Source organism: Ambystoma mexicanum, chromosome 1q, assembly GCF_040938575.1.
Source record: "Ambystoma mexicanum isolate Mex_15411 chromosome 1q, UKY_AmexF1_1, whole genome shotgun sequence".
Lineage (NCBI taxonomy): Eukaryota > Metazoa > Chordata > Amphibia > Caudata > Ambystomatidae > Ambystoma > Ambystoma mexicanum.
Window position 1 is genome coordinate 1,039,050,848 of NC_090922.1, and position 23,629 is coordinate 1,039,074,476.

Sequence of the window (23,629 nt, forward strand, 5' to 3'; positions counted from 1 at the left end):
ATGGCGACTTCCGTGTGAGCTCCGGCAGAATCTGAAGCCGTCATGCCCGTTTGACCGCAGAAACAGCCCGGTTGTGCAAAAAAAAATGAAGCTCAACGTGTGAGAACATTGTAAGACTCGGCACACGAAGTCTGGGACCGAGAGAAAGAGCATTCGCCGAGATACGAGCTCTCAGCTCCCCACACGCGCTGCGAGGTAGAACTGCGCGACAGGCCCGAGAAGAGGGGGAGGGGCCCGACCGCGGATGGTAGGGGAGTGTGGGGAGAGGCCTCATGACATATGAGGAGAGCCGCGGGCGCTCCGACTAGCGTTGAGCGCCTGCGGGCCCCCCTCGCAGATCCCAGCGGACAGAGGGATACACCCAACCCCGGAGCCGATCTGCCAGCGAATGCTGCCATCGAGGAAAAGGTGAGGCGAAGCGCCGCGCGTAGAGGTCCCGTAATACCAAGTTAACCCGAGCCTGCGCCCCATATACGTGGACATACATGAGGACAGCCGGCCCTCGCCAGTGCCACATCAAGATTAACGAGGATTAGCAGGGGGCTCGACCCCCCCAAACACACCTCCAGCGTTTTGAAGGAGATCGGGCGCCATAAACACTGGAAAGGTTCTCCCATCCCCTCTGCGCCCACCCCAATCTCCCTCGGCTGGCCTCCCGAACACTTCAGCCCAATCGAACCCCCCGCTATATGGTATCAGAGGCTGGACATTATCAATCCCCCCACGATGGGACAGCAAGACACTCAAAAGGGTGGCAGCGCCGGGTCATATACATACGGCCCACATGCGAAGGCCCTGACAGCCTAGGGCCGAAGTACCAGCGGCACCAGGGAGTTCTGGACTAAGTAATGGAAACTGGAGAGGAGAATCACCGCGTAGTGTAAGGCACTCCACATAGACCCCAGGATAGAGCCTACGGTGAGAGGAGGCCCCTATATCCGGCAAAAGAGAACCAGGCAGGTGAACCCAGGCACTCTTGCACTGCACAAAAGAAAAGGGGGAGCATTACCCATAGCCCAGAAATCAAAAGATTGGGCCCGACGCGGACACGACTAAGCAATCCCTCCCAGTGGGGGTAAAACTGTGCATAGAGATGAGGTGTACAGGAAAAAGTGGGGGGAAAGGCTCTCAAGCACTGAAATAACACATGCACTACAAAACCGCGGAGTAGAATGCACCAGGGCTGAGCAGAAATAACGCTGCAGTCTAATTGGAGGTACTACTAACCCACGCTGGGGCCAGGTGAAAAAGTCACGTAGCACCCACGAGCACTGAGGACTGCTGTCACCTACAACAACATTCAAGGAAGGACACTAGTGTTACCAAAAGACAATCCCATCTCCGTACACCAGAAACAAAATTGGAACCGGAACCCTCAATACACGCCCCAAGGGCAATCCACACATTCCTTAATCACAAATACGATGCCTAGGAACCTTGGCCGAAAGAAGGACAAAGGATCAATAGACAAGTATACAACATCAATTCAGAAAGATACAAATCATGAAATGGAAGGAGGCTCCACTACGCAAGTACAACAAGCCCCCGCAGGATCGATGATGGACTCTCAGGCAGTCTTCCAGGCCATGCAGAAAGGTTTCTCAGCACTAAATGATAAACTGGACGGCATAACAACGAATGTGGCAAATATTAGGACTCAACTAGAAAAAACAACGTCCCGCATGACGGATGCTGAAACAAGGATTTCAAGCACAGAGGATGAACTTGCAACCTTAAAGACCACGGTGGCCACAATGGCAATTGAAATGGGGACATTGAAAACCAAGTGTGAAGATTTGGAGGCGAGATCCAGGCGTAACAACATTCGCATAGTGGGAGTTCCGGAGGAAGCAATTAAAGGTTCGATGGAGAAAGCTATAGAAGACCTCTTGCGCAGTCTCCTGGGGGACCCGGGCTGGTCGCCAATGTTCATCGTGGAAAGGGCGCACAGATCGCTGGCTCCAAAACCGAAGCCTGGGGCATACCCAAGACCAATAATAGCTCGCCTGATGAACTATAGGGATAGAGATCTGATCCTGAGAACAGCCAGAGAGAAACAAGAGCTACGATGGGACGCAAACATTATACGTATCTTTCCAGACTTTACTCTAGCAGTACAACAAGAGAGGAAGCTTTTCACGGGGTCAAGAAACTGTTACGTGAAAGACAAGTACAGTACGCTATGCTCTACCCCGCCAGGCTCAAAATCCAGCATCAGAACAAAGTGTATTTCTTTACATTCCCGGAGGAGGTGGCGAACTTTGTCAAAACACACATCCCCGTCCCGACGAGAACCCCTGGGGATGAAGGAACCTTGGGACAATAAGCATGCATACAATAAGTTCACACGTTCAAGATATACCACAGAAAGGCAAATAAGGAGACCCTCATATGAGGTGCTCAAAAAAAGGGGGCAACTATACTTTCATTATAATATGAGTCTATATGCAATCTCCCCCAGAGGTCAATATAAGTTAGAGTAACGAAGCAGAACCGGGGCACCATACAAGCCCAAACGTTGGCACAGGCATTGGTGGCCGCCACAGTTTCCCCCATAGCAGGTGCACAAAGAAATTTTGGGAGGGATGGATGGGACAACGGGAACACGGTTGAAGTTAGGGGAACTGTGAGGGTGGGGGGAGGGAGCAAGTTTGAACAGATGGGATTTGGTTGTGGGAAAAATAGTATTAGGAAAAAAAGCACACAGGTAATAGGCACAAACACAGCGGAAGAAATAGCAGTGACACACTGGCAGATGCAAGATATCACAGTCCTCATTGATAGTGGCTAAGACAAGATCTGAAGACATCAACATTTTGAGCTGGAATGTGCGAGGCTTAGGATCCAGAGGCAAAAAAAAGAAAATCCTAGCATGTATTAATAGGCAAAACCCCAAGATACTCTTTCTACAGGAAACGCACATAGGGCCCCAACAAAGTGGGATACTGATACCGAACTGGGGGGAACATCAATATGCTACGAAATACTCCAAACGAGCGAGGGGAGCAGCGATTTTAATACACAAATCACTACCGTTTACAAGTAAGATGGTGGATTGTGACCCAGAAGGAAGATACGTGATAGTACACGGCACACTCTGTGATAAAGAAATACTCCTCCTCAATGTCTATGGGCCCAATATAGACGACCCGGAGTTCTATTCCCAGTTGTTTCAAAAACTGGCGAACTTCCCTACAGCCCGCCTGATTTGCGGAGGTGATTTCAACATCATCCTAGATGTACACACTGACCGCACGTCAACGCAAATCAGAACATTAACTAAGGCAGCACAGGTAATACTTACACATATTGCTGATCTAGACCTAAAAGATGCATGGAAGGTGCTAAACCCAAATAAACGTGAATATACCTTCTACTCCACCGTGCATGATATGCACTCTAGAATAGACTTATGGCTTGTAGATAATGAAGTTTTATCTTGGGTTATGGAGTCCCATATTCATCCTAGGACATATTCAGATCACCCGCCGATTCAAATGACAATACAAATCCCTGGCAGAGTAGGGAATAGACCCCCATGGAGGTTCAAACCTACTGCACTACAAGACCTGGTCTATAAAAACACGATGCTACAACAAATACAGGACTTCTTTGACATAAACATAAACTCGGTTAATAGCCAGGCCATATTATGGCAAGCATTTAAGGTCTGCATCAGGGGTAACTCAATATCCACAGAAAGTGGAATCCTTAAAGATATCAGGGATAGACTGGACCGACTAGAGGCACAATTGAATTCACTACAATCACACTATGCACACACTCCCTCAGCACAACTTAGCTCAGAAATAAAGATCAAATTAGACAAATATACTGAGGCAGCAGAACAAGAGATCCGGTATTTTGACAAACCCACCACCGCACGCAGATACGGAGAAGGGGAACGCCCGGGGAGACTACTAGCCCAGACAGTAAGAGAAGAAAGAGGCCCATCAATCATACCATACACAAGCCCGACGGGACAGCAACCACTGAGAGGGAAGAGGTGGAAAAAACATTCTGCACGTTCTACAAGGACCTATACTCCCCACAGTGCAAAGTTACTGAGGGCGAGATTCAACGTTATCTCTCTCAGATCCCGACGATGTTGATTTCTGACACTACTAGAGAAACATTAGAAAACCTGATCACTGAGGGTGAAATAGCAGAGGCGATAAAGGCACTCACCAATGGGAAAGCACCAGGATCAGATGGCCTCGGGGCAGAATTCTACAAGGAATTCAGCCAAGAGTTAATCCCTAGATTATACGCAGTATGGGAAGAGGCCCTAGACAAAGGGGAACTCCCTGAAACCACCAGAGAGGCAGTGATCACACTACTGTTGAAACCAGGAAAGCCCCCCGAAGATTGCGGCTCATACAGGCCTCTGTCATTAATAAATACAGACGCGAAGATATTCGCGAAAATTATAGCAGCCAGACTCACAGCACTGATGCCCTTCATGGTACATGACGACCAGGCAGGGTTTATCCAAGGCAGGTCCACAGCAATGAATATTAGGAAATGTCACAAAATTATGGTTACAACCCCTCCCGACAAGCAAGCGATAGCGGTATCACTGGATATGCGCAAAGCTTTCGACACTGTTTCTTGGCCCTTTTTATTTGGAGTACTGCGCAACTACGGGTTTGGCCCTAATTTTATAAAATGGATACAGATATTATATACACGTCCCCACGTCAAGATTAGAATTAATGGACGATTAACAAACAAGCTAGAACTTTGTGGAGGAACAAGGCAGGGATGTCCATTGTCACCTCTATTGTTTGCCCTAATAATAGAACCACTTGCAGATATACTTAGGGCTAGATACAGCTCATTTGGCCTACTGCATGAGGGCAACCCACAAATCATAACCCTATTAGCAGGCGACATCCTATTGTACCTAAACAACCCGGATCGCACACTAGGCAAGGTCTTAAAAGAGGTAGAGAAATTTGGAGAATAGTCAGGATTAAGGCGCAACCCCAACAAATCAGAGAATTCCCACTGACAGAAAACACAGTACAACCCCAAATCCTACAAGGGCTTGTTTGGAACTCGATACACATCCTATACCTAGGTGAATACATCGCCAGGACGCCCCAATTAGCTCGTGCCCTAAACTATAGCGCTTTGGCGGGTAGCCTATGCACTAAGATAAAACGCTGGAGTGCACTGCCCATCTCCATGATGGGAAGGATTGCCCTGATCAAAATGATCATACTACCGGAACTATATTATCTATTTAGCACGGTGCCGGTATGACCGGGGCGTGCCTTATTCGAGAAGATGACCAGTGCCTGCACAGAATTTGTCTGGGGAGGGCATTTGAGACTAAGCTGGAAGACATTGACGAACACATATCAGAGAGGAGGAATGATGGCACCGGATCTGGAATTATATTTCCTTGTAGCTCAGGCACATCATGCGGCACAGTGGGCCACACAATTCCTCAATCCAGGAACTCCACCACTCATCCAGAAAGAACGTGAGGCAATTACAGCACTACACAGGTTGTCTAGATCTACCCCCAAACACTATAACACCATAGACCCTATTAAGGTGACAATAACGGCATGGCTAAAATAGCGGATATATTTGCTACAAACAAGCTGTACCATCCTAGTATGCCAATCTGGGGTGACCCCCACACACCTTTCAACTTGGATGGGGAAGTGGCCAGACACTGGAGTTCACGGGGCATCACGCAATGGGGACAGCTCTACATAGACGGACGCTTTGTCCAATGGAATGAATTAAAGGATATATTGGGAAACAAATATAAACAGCAATATGAGACTGTAAGTAATGCAATACGAAAAGAACATCCCACATTTCCTGATGAGCCGCAGATAAACATAAGCCTGGGGTACATGTTCACCGGGGCAACGCAACAAATCAAAGCCTCAGCATTGTATAGAATCATACTACAGACACGTCCAATAACCACACACACAGCCAGAAACAAATGGGAACATGATCTAGAACAACAAATAGAAGACAAGGAATGGACACAGATCTGTGAGCTTACCAAACAGGTCTCATCTAACTCTAGATACAAACTAATCCACTATAAAATAATAAATAGGACACACTACACCCCAGCAAAACTCAAACGGATTTATCCAGACATGCCGGGAACCTGCCCACGGTGTAATGCAAATGATGCAAACATATACCACATGCTCTGGACATGTATAAAGCTAAGAGACTACTGGGGTCAGGTGTGTGAAGCACTAGACAGGATGGCAGACCACCCGGTAGAATGGTCTCTGCAGATTTGCATGCTTGGGGTGGTGGGGAAAATGAACCCGGTATGGAAGAAACTATTGAACCTAGGTCTTCTTATAGCTAAGAGAGCCATTAATGAGATGGAAGAGTGCAACCCCACCAACCAAAGAAGACTGGGACAGAGACATGATATGGACAAAAGACACAGAAGAACTATATATAGAAATGTCCCGGCCCACAGCCAAACCAAAAAATATATGGGCAAGATATAAACAATATCTCACAGATAAAGCCGAAAACGCCAGTGAGATCCCAGAAGGAAATAACTGTGTATGATGTAATACAGAGTGATGTTGTAAAGTGTATGTATACATGTGCAGTACCTGTGTGCATTATTAAATAAAGAGTTTAAAAAATTTAAAAAAGACCTAATAGTTGCACGGACTTCCTCTAGAGTAATTTCCCCTTCCAGCTCCTCCCTTTCCTCTGGATCGATTCTATTTAGGTGGCATTGCTTCAAGTATGCCTCCTGGGCTTCTTCATCTAGTAGGTCAGTAGTAAACAACACAGAATAATACCTTTATTATATCTTCGGACGAAGTGCTAAAGGTTTCCGGTCCTGTTTTAATAAGAAGGAAGGCCCTTGCTGCCTCCTTCTTTCTCACTTGCCGCGCTAGCATATGGTCGGCTTTATTTGCCTTGAAATAGTACCTATGTTTTAAAAATAATAAGGACTTCTCAGCCTGTCTAGTTTCTAGTAATTCCAATTGTCCCCTAATATGTCTATATTCCCTCTGCACGGTCACCCCCTATCTAATTCCATTCTGCTCATTACCCCCTTCAATTGGGACACTAAGTTGCTTTGCATTGAGGTAAGTTGTTTTTCTCGTAGGGCCTTCCTTGCAATTAGCTCACCCCTCATTGTTGCCTTAAAGGAATCCCACACCGTATGCTGCAGCATTCCCGGTGCCGTATTTTAAAAAGAAAAAGGCCCCAATTTTACCTGTATCTCACTACTTTTGACCGGGCCCGTAATAACTGATTTGGACATTTCCAGCACCACAGCCTGGACTTACCTTGTTACTGCCAGATTTCTATTGACAAACTAGCATGATCTGATAATTGGCCCTAGGTTGATTTTACATACTTGCCCCAATAAAGTAACTGAAACCCATATACAATCTATCCTGGAAAATGACCAATCCACGTGGGAGTAAAACATATGTTTATTATAAAGGATTATATATCCTTTAGCTCCCTTGTGGATTTCTTTCCAAGAGTCAACCATGGTTAATCTGGTCACACTTGCTAGAAGTTTTTGCGAAGGGCTCCTCTGCATGATGTTTGCTGTCATAGTCTTATCTACAAGCGGGTCCCATGCTATATTGAAGTCCCCTGTTATTATAATTTTCCCTATTGCAAATGTTTCAAGTTTGTTTAGCACGACCCAAAGGAATCCATCTTGACCCGTATTAGGAGCGTAAAGTGTGGCTATCGTAAACCTTGAGCACCCAAGAGGAATACGAGCAATAATATATCTACCCTCCTTGTCTACTTCTCTTGCTATTATTTGCAGCCCTACCAATCCCTTAAAAGCTATTAGGACCACTCCGTCTTGCCCTGGTTGTTGGATTGTACTATGTGGGGGTACCCCTTGATCCTTAATTTATGGCTATCTTTTTTTAGCTATATGGGTCTCTTGCAGGGGCAAGATACCTGGATTGCCCTACCTTAACAATTCTTCTATCTTGCATCTTTTAACCGGGGAATTCAAACCCCTAACGTTCATTGACAGAAGTTGGAACCCTTGTTTACCCCCATCAACCTTTTTGCATGTTAATTCTTTCCTTGCCAGCTGTCCCCCCCTCTAACGGCTTCTCCCCCTTTATCCCAACACACTCCGGTCGGACTCAACCCACTTCTCCACCTCCCATGCAACAAGCCATGGGGGTCAAGTATCATTAGTCGCCCAGAGATAACAAGTGCGGGTCTGCTAGGACCCAAAGGATTAGACCCTCCCCTATTCCAGGTGCCGGGATCACCTCACATCTACCACAGCACCCTCACACCACTGTTTAACTATCCCACAAATATTCACACATCCTTCACCCAATCTGCTCCGGAACGTACCTCCTCCCCTCAGAGCCCTGAACATCTTGCACCTATTTATCTTCACAACCTGGTTCAGTTGTCAGTTGTCCACCAGGTCCACTCTGAACCTTCTTTTTCGAGGGTATCCCTCATACTTTTCTCCCTTCCCAGTGTTTAATCTTTATTGTCTCTCTTGACGGCCACAAATCTTGTTGCTCACATCCATCTTCCTCGATTTTCAAAATCCTAAGTCCTTCTTCGCAGGAGGTGATACAATGTTGACGTCCCTCCCGTGAGAACAACAATCCAAATGGAAATGTCCATCTATATCTTATTTGAGCCTGTGACAAAGCTTTAACCACTGGGCCCATCGATCTCAGCTTCACCAAAGTAGATTGCGCCAAATCTTGATATAACTGTATTTGGACACCATTCACTTTGATATGACTTGCCTTTCAGCCGCCAGTAAGATCGCCTCCTTTTGTCCATACCGTTGGAGCGCTATTATAATATCACAGGGTCGGGCGCCTGGTTCGACTCTTCCAGGATCCACTCGATGTATACGATTGAGGGGGATTTCTCCCCCTGCCTCCAGTTTGAGTAGATCAGCAAAAACCTGCTGCAACAAATCCTTCAGATCACAATCCTCTACTCCCTCAGGAAGCCCTTTCACCCTGATGTTAGATCTCCTTGAACGATTTTAGAGATCTTCAGTCTGAATCTCTAGATTATTAGTGGCTGTTGACAGTTGTTCACTTAAAGCGTCTATCTTGCGTGTGTCCTCCGCCAGCTCTTGAATGGCGTTTTCGGTGGTAACCATTCTTTCCCCATATTCAATAATTTCCCCTTTCACCTCCTGAAGGGATTGAGCCAATTCTGATCTGATCAGACTCAGCTGTGATTGTATGGTCTTGGTCATTTGATCACTAAAGTCTTTAAAGCATTGTTGAACTACTTCTTTAGTGATGGCTTGTTCTGTTGTCAAACTTGGCGACCCTACAGAACCCTCCTGCTCCTGGGGGGTATGTTCTTCAGCCACCCCCATCTCCCCTTCCTTCTGCCAAAGCTTTTGCAGTGCCCCATCTTGCTGTTTCTTTGCCACTTTAGGGATGGGGTCCCCTTCCTTGCGTTCTTTCTGCTTGTTCCTTGACCTCTTGAAAGAGGCTTATGAATCACTTTCTTTTCCCCACTGCAGTCAAGACCAACAAATAGGGCTTTTCCTCCTTAATCTTATATTTCGCAGCTCCTAGGGGTTTTCACAAGATCAAGTACACCACCCCTCTTTTAATATGACAGAGCTCACAAAAGCTCCTTCACGTTCTCTGTGGCCACTCCTTCCCCAATGATCACCATTCCATCCCTTTTACTGCTGTCTGATGTAGTAATCCTTGTGACCCCCTCCTCCTCTGCTTTCGGGTTCCACCTCTTATGCAGCAATAGTTGGCTATGTTGCTATTGTCCATTAATCACCACTGTGTAACCCCTGATACACCCCCTTCAACTTGGATTCTCTTTCTTCACGTTCCAATCAATTCGGACTTTCCCAAAGGTAAATACTTTAGTTTTACTGCTATACAGGCTGCTGCCTAATAATGTCCAGTATAGACCGCTGTTAATCCAAAGAAAAAGTCAAATCTGTCCTCTGTGCTGTTTGGCAGGCCTTATTGCCAAAACGGCGATCGGGTAACCAACTCCTGGACTGCTTGCTTATCCCTCATGAACTGTAAGGATCCATCTTAATCCTGTGGGTTCCTGGTTACAAAATATTCCTGGGGCCGCTCTGCTGATGTACCGGCTCCCCATTAGGGTGTGAGATGACTTTCTTTATTGTTTTGGAGGCGCCGGGTGGAGCCGTCTCCTCACGATGCAAGCCTCCCGGCGGCCATCTTGGAATCAGTGTCCGTCCTTTTTTTAATCACATTCAGGGCATGTTGTTTCCAACATGCCTCATAGCAGGTATTTTAAGATCACTATTGTGCTGTCATTCATTGCCAGATTCAATCTATCCATAAGGGATCCAGAACATGTCCACAAATGGCATGGCTGCATCCTGTGCTGAAATACAAGGGGGCCCAATCAAGTGCAGCAAATTGGGACTCTCCAGACATGTTCATGTCACATTACCGGCTTCAATCTCGGATGCTGCTGAGAACTCATTTGGAGATGGAATTCTTCAATTCATGCAAAAAATGAATAAAAGTTCATGAGTCCATTTTTATTGTAGTAGATTCAGATAAATCTAAATGGCGATGCAGTACAATGGTCTGTGATATCGGCTTTGGGTGTAAGGTATCCCTCATGAAGGTAGAGATGTAACAGTAGTAGGGAAGTAGGGGGCGGTATCTAGATTACTTACTTACTCATAATCACTATTACTACTATTACTAAACCTCCTTGTCCCAGTCCCAACTACCCACCCAATGGTTCGAGATTTTGGAATGATGCTTGGATGGGACAGGCAGTCAGCTGGGGCAGGGCTCCTTTATAGTAAGGTAAGAACGGAGGAGTTTCCTCCCACCGAGCAGCTAAAGTAGATTAATTGAAAGCTTAGTAAGCATGTCAAAGAGGTATTTCCATCTCATCAAGTAGGAACTGTGACAAGGAGCACAACTAGAAGTAATGCTTACTAGCAGTAAGTAATTTAGTCATTTTAGCTTTTGGCACATTTTTGCTTCGGACCAACAAATACATAAATAGTGAGAACGCATTGACATCTGAAGCACAATGTCAATTAGGAGCCATCTAACTAAATAATCAACGTTCATTCAATTGTTACATTTTTGTACACGCTTTCAACATTTATTTCTAGCTGCCCAATAGGAATCAAGTAATTTCTATACAGATAACTCACCATTGCTAAGCCTCCATGCACACTGTCCCAGTAATCCATAAGAAGTCATTTAAGGTGTAGGCTTTTGAACTGGTGAAAAAATAGATTGCCCCTTGAACTTGATGGTGAAATTTGTGTATGTATAGTTACAGGGATGACATGGGTCTACACATTAGGCTATTGTGTTTCCATCCGGCTTTAGAAAAAATAAGGAAAGTACTGAAATAATCATTTTCCTACCCAAGGACGAGGAGATGTTTTACCCATCATGGAACTGATTGATCCTGTGGCTGGGACATATAGAGAGGAGAAACTTGTATTCTTGCAGGATGGTACTCTATGTTGGTTCTTAATCAACCAGGTGATACTAAGGAGTCAAGTTTTACTACGTAGCACAGGTGCAGTAGTGAATCCTGACACAACTGCAGATACCGATGATGAAAAGGTATTAAGTACCGAATGGCCTGAAGTAGAAGGACAAGACTATGAGACAGAAAAGAAAGCAGGTAATGATGAAGGAGGAAGGATGGAACATGGAATCTTGAGATACATATTCACCAAGAAATCAATGGGTTACACATTATTAGAAGGGGCTTGAAAAAGAATGTGGGGCAGCTACTGTACGGTAGCTATGTATGGCTCTTTATCTAAGCCTTAATAAAGGGACCAAAGTGGGCGTGATTTTGCTGGTGGTTAGTGGGTCTAGTGCCCTTGGGGGAGATAGTAGATTGTTTGAGCCCCACGGAGAAAGTAGCAGGACAGGTATTTCCCGAGAGAATGTATGGCCTTGTCGTTTTTGAATCGACAGTGGTGAGGTAAGATGTTCCATGTGCCATTTTTGATGGGCAGGTAACACCAAATGAAACAGCATGGGTGTGGTTACTACGCAATGAGAAAGAGGGTTTCTGAATCTCTTCGGAAATAGAACAGGGCAGTGTAATGCTTGGAGATATAGCAGAAGGATGAATAACCCCCGAGGACCAGGAAGAGCTGGGAATCCTGGATGAATTATTTGACAGGCTAGTAATCCATGAGGAATTATTAGAGAGGCAAACAATCCCTGATGGGGAAGCACAGAGGCAAGGGATTTCAGGTGTGACAGCTGAGGGAGGGGCAAATTCGGAAGAAATAAGATTGGGGTGTATAATTCCTGGAGCGATTACAGAGTGAGGCATCATCCCTGCCACGCTATCAAAGGGGCAGGTATTTCTTGAAGAGGAAGTACTAGGGTATGTTTTACCTGAAGAGGAAACAGATGGCCAGGCCATTCCATGAGAAGTCTGAGGGGGGCGTACAATGTTTTGGGAAATATCACTTGGGCTGGAGATCTCTGAGAATGAAATGCAAGGGCAGTTTTCCTGTGGGTGTGTACCATTTTCACAGGTACTGCCCAAATAGGATTTATGTAGGAATGCTTCACCAGAGGAGGCAGTAGAGTTATCCGGGGAGATCATTTTATGGCATGCATTGCAAGCAGAAATAGAGTTTACCCCAGAAGTAGTAACCATGGAGCCACTATTTGCAGAGGATGCAAACAGGTTGCTGTATCTCAACGAGGGAGCCTGTGATATAGTAATCTTTGGGGATGGATCATTACACATGTTTCTTGGCGAAATGTCACAGGGACCACAATTCCCTAAGGACAACTTTCTGGGGCAGCGATGTCCTGGTGAGATACACGCTGAGCAAGTAGTCCCTGGTGAAAGATCAGTGCCACAGGTAACCTCTTGAGAGTTAGCAGTTGGAAACTCATTCCCAGCATCACAGGAACAGTTTTTTCGTCCAAAGACGTCAAGATGGCAGTTATTCACTGTGGCTCTAACACAAGGGGTAGGATTGCCCGAGAACGGACTAGAGAAATTATTTGTTTTCTGTAAGTCATTTTCAATTGGGCAGGTTTTCCTGGAGCAGAAAGCAAAAGGATCTTTTTTGTTTGAGAATACATCACCAGAACAGCCATTTCCTGGGCAGGCATTCATTGATGCAAAATCGTTTGTATAGGTTTTTGGTGAGGTGGAAGGATGCGGGCATATAGCTCTCGAGGGCAAATCACTGAGACAATTACTGACTGAGACTGCACTAGGGCAAAAGGTGTGTTCCAAAGTCACTGAGCGAGGTTGGATATTGGCTATATTTTCGTCACGAAGTTGGGAACTGCTGGAAGACATATCAGGGATGCAGGTATTCCCTTTGGCTGCATTACAGTGGGTTTTACCTGGGGACATATTATGTGCCCAGGAATTCCCTGAAGATATAATACTTTTCTGATTATTACGTGTTGGGGAAAAAGCAAAGTTGGAGTTCCTCGAGAACACAGCGTTAGGGCATTTATTAAGTGAGGTCATACCAACAGCATTTTGTATGGATATATCGCTGGGAAATGTTTTTTCCGCTAATTTATCACTGGTGAATGTATGCCCAAGTGAGGTATCCCAGTGGCAGGTATTTCTTGATGTTGAATCAGAAGGTCCTGTGCTTCCCGAGGAAGTATTACAGAGGATGGAGTTCCCTGAATCGGTATTGCAGGAGGCAGCATTTCCTGAGACATAACGATTGCCAACCTTTCCTGGAGGGATGTCATGGGTGCTTAGCTTTCCTGTAGAGATTTTTTGGGGACTCGAATTCCGTGAGGTTTTACAGGTGCTGACATTGCCTGATGAAATTCCACAGTAACTGTGATTTCCCGAGGATTGATGGGGTCTGAGATTTAGTGAGGCGGAATCACATGATCCGTTCCCTGAAAGCAAATGAGAGGCACGGGTATTTACTAAAAGGTTACCTGTGGGGTATTTACTCTCGGGGTGTTTATTATTGGGGACATTGTTCCCTGTAGATCTACCAATGGGGGCGTTGTTCGCCGAGGGCTTATCTGGGAGAACGTTATTTCCCAAGGAACCATCATGGGGGCACATTTTCCCTCCCGATTTACCAGTGGAGAAGTTATTAATCGAGGGCCTATTTAGGGGTAAGTTATTCTCCGAAGAACTATCATGGGGGCACCGTTTTCCTGCAGATTTACCAGTGGGGGCGTTATTCGCAGAGGACCTATATAAGGGTAAGTTAATCCCCAAGGAACTATCATGGGGGCACTTTTTCCCTGCAGATTTACCAGTGGAGGCGTTCTTCGCCGAGGTCCTATCTTCAGGTAAGCTATTTCGCAAGGGACTACCATCGGGGGACTTTTTCCAAGGAGAGAACGAGGGGCATCTACTCACTAAAGCCGCCAGAGTGGCCATTAAAGAGAAAAAAACGTCAGGGAAGTTCTCCTGGTTGGTGAAGGGGCGGGGACAGCGACTATCGAGGTGAGCGGAAAATGGGGCATGTGGCTGCGCAACATGGACCTGGAACAAAAGAGCGAGCAGAAGTGCGAGTTGGAGCTTGCATCGAGGAGAGGGTGGGGTCAAGGAATGAAAGATTTTGAAATGCGATTGTTTATAGCGACGAACTGTGACGTTCCATTGTTGACAACAGTACGTAACGTCTACGTGCATATCCTGGTCCTACAGTGAAGCGTATTTTTGGGTTAATATCCAGTAAACATAAATAAATCGCGGTGTGTTTAGAACTATCACCTTCGCTTAAGAAATGTGACTTTTACAACATTCCTTGCTTTATTCCTGCGTGGACCTTAATTTCCTGTGGTAAACGGTAGCAGCGCGACTAACACGCTGGCCTCCTCCGTACAGATGTGGTTCCGATTTTCTATGTCGGCGTGTGCAACTTTTTGTGCTCCTGTTAGTTCCCAGTATTTTTATGACTAAAGCTTCGGGGAATAATGTAAGTAGCGTTGCCGCGTACGTGGGCCATGCGTAGAATAGGAAACGGGAAATGAACGCCTCCTTTAGGCATTGTGACACTATTGGCGTCACAGCCCCTTCAACCATTTGTCGACGTGTTGTGGCTTCCATACTCGTTTTTTTAGTGTCACTTGTGTCTTCTCGACTTTTTAACTATTGCCTCACACAGCACACGAAGCTAGCATGGCAAAAGGCAGTGCAGTGCAGTTTAACATCTCTCAACCTTTCATGGCCCTTGGGCGGGTGAAAACGTCCGATTTTGCATTTGGCGGGTGAAAGCCCCTTGATTCCTATGGGCGTGTAGGGAGCTTGGGGGGAGGGGGGTGAGAGAGCTGCCTGAGTGGCCAGTGACACCCGCCAAAACCGTGTGAGTTGAGAGGTATGGAAACTGGGCGCAGCACCCTGAATCTTCCAATTGGATTGCATTAGGGTTAGAATTTTCAAATTGTTCACAAACCTGATAAAGAATTAAATCCAGCAGCTTTAATTTCCAAAGTGAAGGAACTCATTATGTAACAGCGGTACTTTTCTGAGGAAATCATACTGCCAGATCTACTTTACTTCAAGCACTTAAATGGTGATCTATCAGTGTCTTCAGAAGGTATATTGATGAGGGGAGCACTCATGGTAATTTCCAAACTTTTTCATCAAAAAATTGTTGATGTAACTGTGCAGTAGCAGCTGGAGACACATTCACAGCTGCTTTATACCAATGATATCCTGCTATTCAGAGAAACATTTGGACAACATAATAAAGCTTCGATGGGCAAATGCTCAGCCCTCACTTCAGCTTGTCTGACACTTAAGTGTCAAACATTTTGAATTCCACAAATCTCACTTGAAATTCTTCTGATAGGTTTTCTTCCACACGGGTATGCGACTGGATGCCGAAAAAGTAAAGGAAATTTCAGAAATTCCTGCTCTGATGGATGTCAGTGATGTTCGCTCATTCATGGACATGGGTCATTATTTCAGCATATAAATACATAAGGAATTTTCCACCACTAGTACTCCTTCACGAGAATTAACAAAACGGGGTGTACCGTTCAAGTTGTCAGCTAATTGTGAAAATGCTTTCCGACATGTACAACATTACTTACTCAGACCCATCTCTATGCATAGAATGGACTGTTGATGACAGTCCTGTTGGGTTTGGGGCCCTCCTTGCCCAGCATGAGACACATTGTAAATCAGTACCGCATGTGATTGTATACACCAGCAAGAGCTTGTCGGATAAAGAAAATGCACACTCACAAACAGAAAAAGAGGGATTAGCTGTAGTCTGGGCATGCAAACACTTTCACTTGTTTCTCATTTTCAAACTGTTTACGATTGTTACGGCTCATCAAGCACTGGTAACCATATATAGAGTACAGTATCAAGCTTCTGTCCTTAGGTAAGAATACATTAATTACCTCGCCCACACATTACCTCTGGGAACAATATCACTCTCTTATGTCATTGATACACATTAAATGATTCCACTCTATGCAAAGTGAAGGAACTCATTATGTTACAAAGGTGGCGTTTTATCTCACCCAACAGTACTTTTTCGGAGGAAATCATACTGCCTGATCTAATTTCCTTCAAACACAAGGTCATCTATCAGTGTCTTTAGACAGTATATTGATGAGGGTAGCACCCATGATAATTCCCAAACTTTTTAATCAAAAAATTGTTGATGTTGCTGTGCAGTAGCACCTGGAGCTTTCCAAGTGCCAGATGGAATTACCAATAACGATCTGAGACCAAATAACCGGACAGACTCAAAGAATAAAGCAATATACTACTTTGTTATCAACTCAATAAAGTAGGGCAATCTGGCTAACTTTGATTCGTAGTCCAAACACTCAAAGTAATAATTTGATTATACAAAGGCTTTATACCTCAATGTACGTCAGCTATGACATAATCCTATGTGGTAAACTTTAAAAACCTATTGTCGGGAGGGATTGGTTAAGAGAACATATGTACCTATATTTCATTTAGGTGTTAGTAAAATTATTGGAGGTCCCTTATCTGGTAGGAAAGACTTGAACTACCTCTAAATACATATAATACAGATTATAGCAGAATAACAGCATCAGATTGGCTCCTGCAACAATGTATAACACACTGCTGCATAAACCCTTATGAGTGGTTGGCATTATCTCCCAACCTTGGACTTTCAGCTCGTTAGCAGGACATAAGCAAAACAAAACCCAGGTGCAGAGAACAACATCAGACTACTACCCACTTGCCCAATTAGTCCATCATCTCCCATTGATCAGGCCCTCAGCCAAGGCCTCTTTGTAGTTGACCTTGCATACTGTTCTCTTGTCTGAGACTTTTAAGGGAGTGTAGGTATACCACTATCTTTGCCTGGAGCTTATTGAATAGGCCTTGTTTTCGAGTTCTGAATCGCGTGTGAGGAGACCACGATTTTGTCCATTTAGACCTTTTATTTAGTGCTATTTAATTATGCTGGGTGTCATTAATCCTCTTGGCCTCTGGAGGCTTTGTTGCTCTACCTCACATATGCTTTCTGCATCCTTGATTGTCCAACACTTGGCACTTGCAGATGTTTTCTTTGTGCATGGCTTATCCTCTTGACTACCTTTTGCCTTCCAATTATTCCTTGATTTGGCATCCTTGATCCCAGGCCAATAGATATTCTTTGTTCCTCACACAAAGCTGTTCTTCCAGCATCTCTTAGCTCTGCAGCTATGGTCTGTTTCTGAGGTAGCTTGATTGGTTTCAACACAAGTCCAGCGTACAGCTTTTCATCATGGCTGCTCTAGTCACATTATATTTTCTTCTGCAGAAAGCTCCATATATCTTTTCTACCTTGCGTTTCTGCGTATGTACAATCACTTCGTTGCGTCTCACTTATTTCTTTGGTCGACATGATTTCTTTGTATTCATTTCTCTTGTTACTTCAGTTACATCTTTATTCTTTAAGTATTTGGATATCGTTTCACTGCATCCTTCTGTCTTCTCTTCATGATGTCACTCTGTCCTCGTCAGTATTCATATTAAGCTCCTCAATGTCCAATGGTTTATGCAGATATCTTTCCACCATGTCAGTGCACAACGTCTCTTGTATCTTCAATGCGGCATTGGGACAATACCTGGTGTTACAAACAGTGCTGTTTTGCTACTATTCCAGTATGACGGAGGTGGGGAGGTGGGAACTAGAGATGACGGGTACACCTGCTCCTCTACATTCCCCCCCCCTCTTTTTGAGTCCTCGACCACCTCCTCTTTTTCAATCTTCTTAATTTTTTCTCCACATCTTGGTTTCTTCGGGATCCATACTTTTGTCACTTCCCTCAGGTCACCCACATTCTTTATGTGGTCATCCACACTCCAGGTCATGTGGCCAGATTCTCCAGTTGGTTGACAGAATACCCAACATCCTCCATAGTTCTTATGATCCTTTGGGTAGTGAAACTTCCTCCCTGGGTGTGCCAGGAAAATTTTCTTTATGTTCTCACAGGTGTGTCTTCAGTCTGTGATGTATGATCACCATTCACATCAATCATTATCTTCATCCCAATAGCTTTCTTTGCTGTCTTCTTGCATTGTCCTGTATAATTGTCCCCTTACAACACAGAATCCTAGCAATACCAACACTAGTATTGCTCCAAGTAGTTTAAAGGCATTTGCCAACCAGGTCAGAATCAATGAGAACAGAGACGAAAACCAATGATCTTCCTCTATCTTGTCGGCTTCTTCCTCTACCTTTTGTATATAGGGTTGACAGCATAGTTATTGCCTCGGTCAGAGTTCCATTTTCTTCATCATGGGCAAGTTTGTATGTGCAACAGGAAGACCAGATCCTTGCGCACACGCCACCTTCCAGTGCTGTAATCCAGTCCAGCACATACCTGTTCTGGATGGTCATGAGCCTGATGGTGCTTAGTTCTTCTTGGATCGCATTGAATCCTTTGATTGTTGTGTTTATTGTTTGTTACAGATCCCACCTGGTTATCTGCAACCACTTGGAGTTTACTGCAGTCTGGATTCCCAGCATGAATATGGCTGTAATATCTCTGCTGTCTTGCTGAACAGTTTATGCTCAGCTGGACTATCGTCATAAGCTGCTATTGATTTTGCTGAGAGATAGTTTTATCCCTTCAGTCGAAGGAGGTTGAGCGACCTCTTCGTTCTCTGGAGTGCATCCTTTTCGGAAGCTCTTCAATATGGAGATCACTTTGGGGGATCATCACTGCAAGAACATGTATGACTACGATAGAACATATTCCTCCCCAATTCTTAGGCAGCTGCATGTAAGCTATGAATTTTCAAAAAAAGTAGCAAGCGCCCCTCTCCAGAAAGAACATGGCATGATAACCTGTTCTGTGTTTTTTTTCCCACTTTGAGAGTTTGCAGCCATTGCATTTTGCTCACTGTACCTTTCACAGATGGGAAATATCCATTTGCATATCAGTCTTTGTCCCGCCCGTATGGGCAGTCCCGCACCGAAATGCTATTGCAATTCCCTTCTGAACAAGAGTACCAACAGCAACCACATACACGTGTTTCAGCCTTGTTGGGCCTCATCAGTGAGGTGGAACTGTGCCTTTCTGAGCACAGCGAGCAGGGAGTCCATGTCTGGGTTCCCCCAAGTAACTCAGGGTGACCAATCCCAAGGTTCTTGCAAAACATTTTCAGTGCGGGACTCTGAGTTTTTATATGTCCATCTTCAAATGGAAATGTCTTTCTTGATCTCCAACTTAAGGTTGCCCATCTTCCTTTAAATTGTCCTCTTGTTTTGCATGCTGCTAAGTGAGTAAGAAATCTTGCCTTGTGTTCAACTCTCTTGCAATGAGTGTTCTGGCTGTGCTCATGGCATATGGGCTGATAGAACAAACGTAGCAGCTTTCTTCTGACGTTCTACTCCCCACCTCCTTCATGTGCTGATGCCACATGCTATTCTTCAAGTGGGCCAAATGATCAAGATATTTATATCTGCATGATCTTCACCAGTATCTCTTTTAAGTTGAAGAATTTGTTTAGCAAAATCAAGGGAAATGCTACTTATGCTTTTGTTTGGGAGATGTTTCATTGTTAACCACTGTATCTGCGTTTTTTAATCATTATGTGTCTAAATGCCATAATAATAAGGAAGAAAAGATAAATCATTGTGCAAAATGAGGTCACAATTAATATTCCAAAGTAACGCATTGATTTTCCTGTTGGTAGTGATTCTCTTATATTTTGGAACATTCCCATTCTTTTAATTCAATATGTAATTCTGTTAATCACACTTTTATATCAGAAACTGCAGAATAATCGCAATAATGATCATGAAAATAATATGACTGTTTTTAGGATTGCTGAAAAATGTAACAATGTCCATGTGCCGTCTGACTAGAGCTGGGTAAGACTGCACTATGTAAGTAAAAACAGCATACAAGAATGTGTGTAATTTTATTATTATTGGCAGCATAAAAGATATGATGTGCTCCTTTTCTTCAGATCCAGTACGTCAATGTACTCTTTCTCATATCTAAAATAGTTCTGGAACTGTTTTAAAAGTTATCTCCTTCTTTGCCTTAAAAAGTTCCTCAAGGATCGAAAGTGTCCTTATTTCGATTAATATTTTTCTTGGTTCTTTGCAGCCGATTTTGTCATCATGGGTGGAGCTTCTTCTCTTGCTTCGCTGTCAGCGGATTCAGGAGGGGTCAAGGTTTCTCCTTTATATGGCTTTATGTCGTGCAGGTGCTGCCAGGCTCGTCTGCCTTGTAGCTTGACAGATGTGGGGGTAACTTCCTCTACTATGTATGGTCCTTCAAAGCAAGGTTTATTCCAGGTGCGAACAAACGCTCGTACCACCTGGTCCCCTGGATACAGACTACGTTGCTTCAACAGATCATTAGGATCGACTGGTTGGCTGTCTTCCTCAATCCTCTTTGACCACTCCCTCCGGGTTTTAATCTGTTGAGAATTAAAAGAGACACTAGCAGTCATATTTGTTAAATAATCATGCATCTCATCACCTAATGTCTTTGCTACACTGTGGACATCAGTTTGTACCCTGGTAGGAGGAGCAAGGGGTATTCTCATACAGCGTCCTGTCACCAACTCATGAGGAGTCAGGTGGTGATCTGAGCCAGGCTGATTTCGCAGTGCATACAATGCAAGGGGTAAGCAATGTAACCGCCCCTTCTTCAAAGTGAATTTGATTTTAGCTATCCTCTATTTAAGGAGTACATTTAAACATTCACAGGCACCATTCGCCTGTGGGTGAAAGGCAGAAGAAAATGTATGCCTTATACCTAATAAAAGAGTAACCTGCTGAATCAGTTCATTTACAAAATGCAGTGCATTATCAGACTGCAGGACTTTGCACACACCCCATCTTGGAAATCCCTCACATACGAGAAACTTGTCAGCACATGTGGCATCTGGGTGTGTACATGGACCTGCCTCAATCCATCTGGAAAAGGGACATACTACAACTAACATGCACCTATACTGTAAGGAAGGCATGGTATCAAACAGTGAAGACAGACTAAAGTGATCACAGTTCAAGGGTGTTTTTTGAACTTCAATGGGTTGGTAAAATGCCTATCTAAACCCAAATCTAAGGTTGGGAGCAAGCTACGACCGTCAAAAAATAATAACGCAGTCCTAGTGGAGTCTGTCAAAATAAAATGGCCTATACTAATAAACCCATTGCCAGTCCTTACTTCTAAATACAAAATGGTGTAGGATAACAATGTACGCAAAAGGAAAGTGTTCAAGAAAAGATATGCCAGGATAGTTGAGCAGATAGCTTCCCTTCCCCACGTTTTCAGCACGGGTCAAGGCATCACGCGCTCGTACACACTCTAGCTTTTTGGCCATGAGGTAACAGTACAACACATATGCATCAGGGCCTTCTGCCAAAGTCTCTTTCGCAATGACAGTCTCTTAATGCAGAGGGCCTAATGCAGCAAACAAAACACAAAGGTTCCTTTCTTTTGTCAAGGTTTCACTTTTCACAAATCCAAGACTGGTCTCCCTCCTTGGGGCTCGGACCACGGGTCTCCCTCATCTGGGCTCAGACAACTTTTCTACAATGTTCATAATTTGGTCTCCCTCTTTTGGGCTCAGACCATGGATCCCACTCGTCCACATTCAGAACCCCTTTTGCTACCAGAATCGAAGACTTTTGAATGGGCAATGGGTTTTGCTTACACTGTCGCAGGACCGCTTTGATTCACTTAACACAATTTACACTTCACATCAATCTTCTGCTTTTGTTTCCTTTCATCAAGATACCGTATAAAGACCTTTGATTGAGCACATTCACAGTGCTGCACCACTCTGTCAACGGTATCATATCCTTTCTGCTAATGTTCAAATATTCACCAGCAATTTAGCTTCACTCGCATCTTTAATCACACGCGTTTAACAATGTTCCTTCCAGCGCTCACTTAACAATGTTGCCGCTTGCAACCTTGACTTCAACACAGACCGGTCTCCCCAACTCCCCAACTCACCGGCTGTGTTGTTCTCTGTCCCCTCTTTGTTCTTGGTGCCAAGTACGATACCACAGTGTCTGTTGCTCCTCCCTTCCTTGGTCAGTTACGCCCGAGGACCCACGATATCTCCAACACACAATGCAGGATTCTTTAGCCTTATTTCCTGGTTTTACATTTTCTGCCTCGAAGGTTTCTTGAAAGTAATGACTTCCTGTCAACAAGGTCAAGGGTGTTGCCCCTCTCACAAACCTCTCGTGCCTGGCCGTCTTTCTCCCCTCGTTCAACTGCCAACTGGAAACTGCTGTACCTTTGTTTGTTTTGACTCGCTCAGTGTGCGCTCTCGTACTCCACCTTTTATCCGTGTGGGAAGTGTAATTGAAGTCAGGCGTGAGTGACTGTCGATAATTGCCTGACCATATTATTGGGACATGTGATGTACACGGCTCAGGTGTGATTCTCTTTTCTACCAGAGCGGACTGTCCGCAAGAAAGTGTTCGTGCAGGAAAAAGGGGTGGTTGAGTTTCTAATATCCCATTGGATAAGATGGATAAAGGTGTTACAGGGAAGACAGGGATACTGCGTCTCACCATCCGGTGTCCCTCTCCCACACGCCAAGGACCCCTCACCCAGGTGAACCACCCGCACTGGTCCACCCCAGGAACTGGATCCAAAATCGATGTCTGTGTCCAGACCACCTGGATGACATGTCCCGGGGACAAGCGGGTAAGACACCTTCTGGTTTCTCACAATACCCATTGCATATTTGCAACATATCCACATAATCTATATGTAGATGCTGAAAGGGGCCTTTGGGTCTTAGGATTTCTCCTCTTGCTGTTTGCAAAGTGTGCCTTGCTGTGCATTTCTGGCACACAATTGCATTTCACTTAAAACTATGCCACAAGTTCCAGTACATTTGGTGAAAACCAATCTTCTGCAACCATGGCAGCAAGGCTCTCTCGTGTCGTGTGCACAGGGTAGTGAAGCTGTGCCAGCGCTACCTTCAATAATGCTAGAAGCATAACTAGCTTCCCAGTGCTATCCTGTCTCAATATAGCCTCAGTTGGGGATAAAGAACACCCTGTTGTCTCCTAAATCTTGCTCTTCTTGTGGGGCTCAAACTTGTAATTCAATTAACTGGACAATAGACACATTAAAACCCTGCTTTACCATCATGCACTGTCTTGACATTTGTTTAACACTTTTTGCTTCAAAATCAGAAA

At 44.7% G+C, this 23,629-nt stretch overlaps 1 long non-coding RNA gene across 1 annotated transcript in view; it reads right to left on the reverse strand.

Moving 5' to 3' along the window:
* The window catches only part of LOC138541031 (uncharacterized), a 400,081-nt gene extending 385,535 nt beyond the window's left edge, over positions 1-14,546 (reverse strand). Inside the window, exon 1 of the long non-coding RNA XR_011289055.1 lies at positions 11,177-14,546. This is a non-coding gene — a long non-coding RNA (uncharacterized lncRNA). The remainder of the gene's footprint in view (positions 1-11,176) is intronic.
* Positions 14,547-23,629: the final 9,083 nt, after the last annotated feature.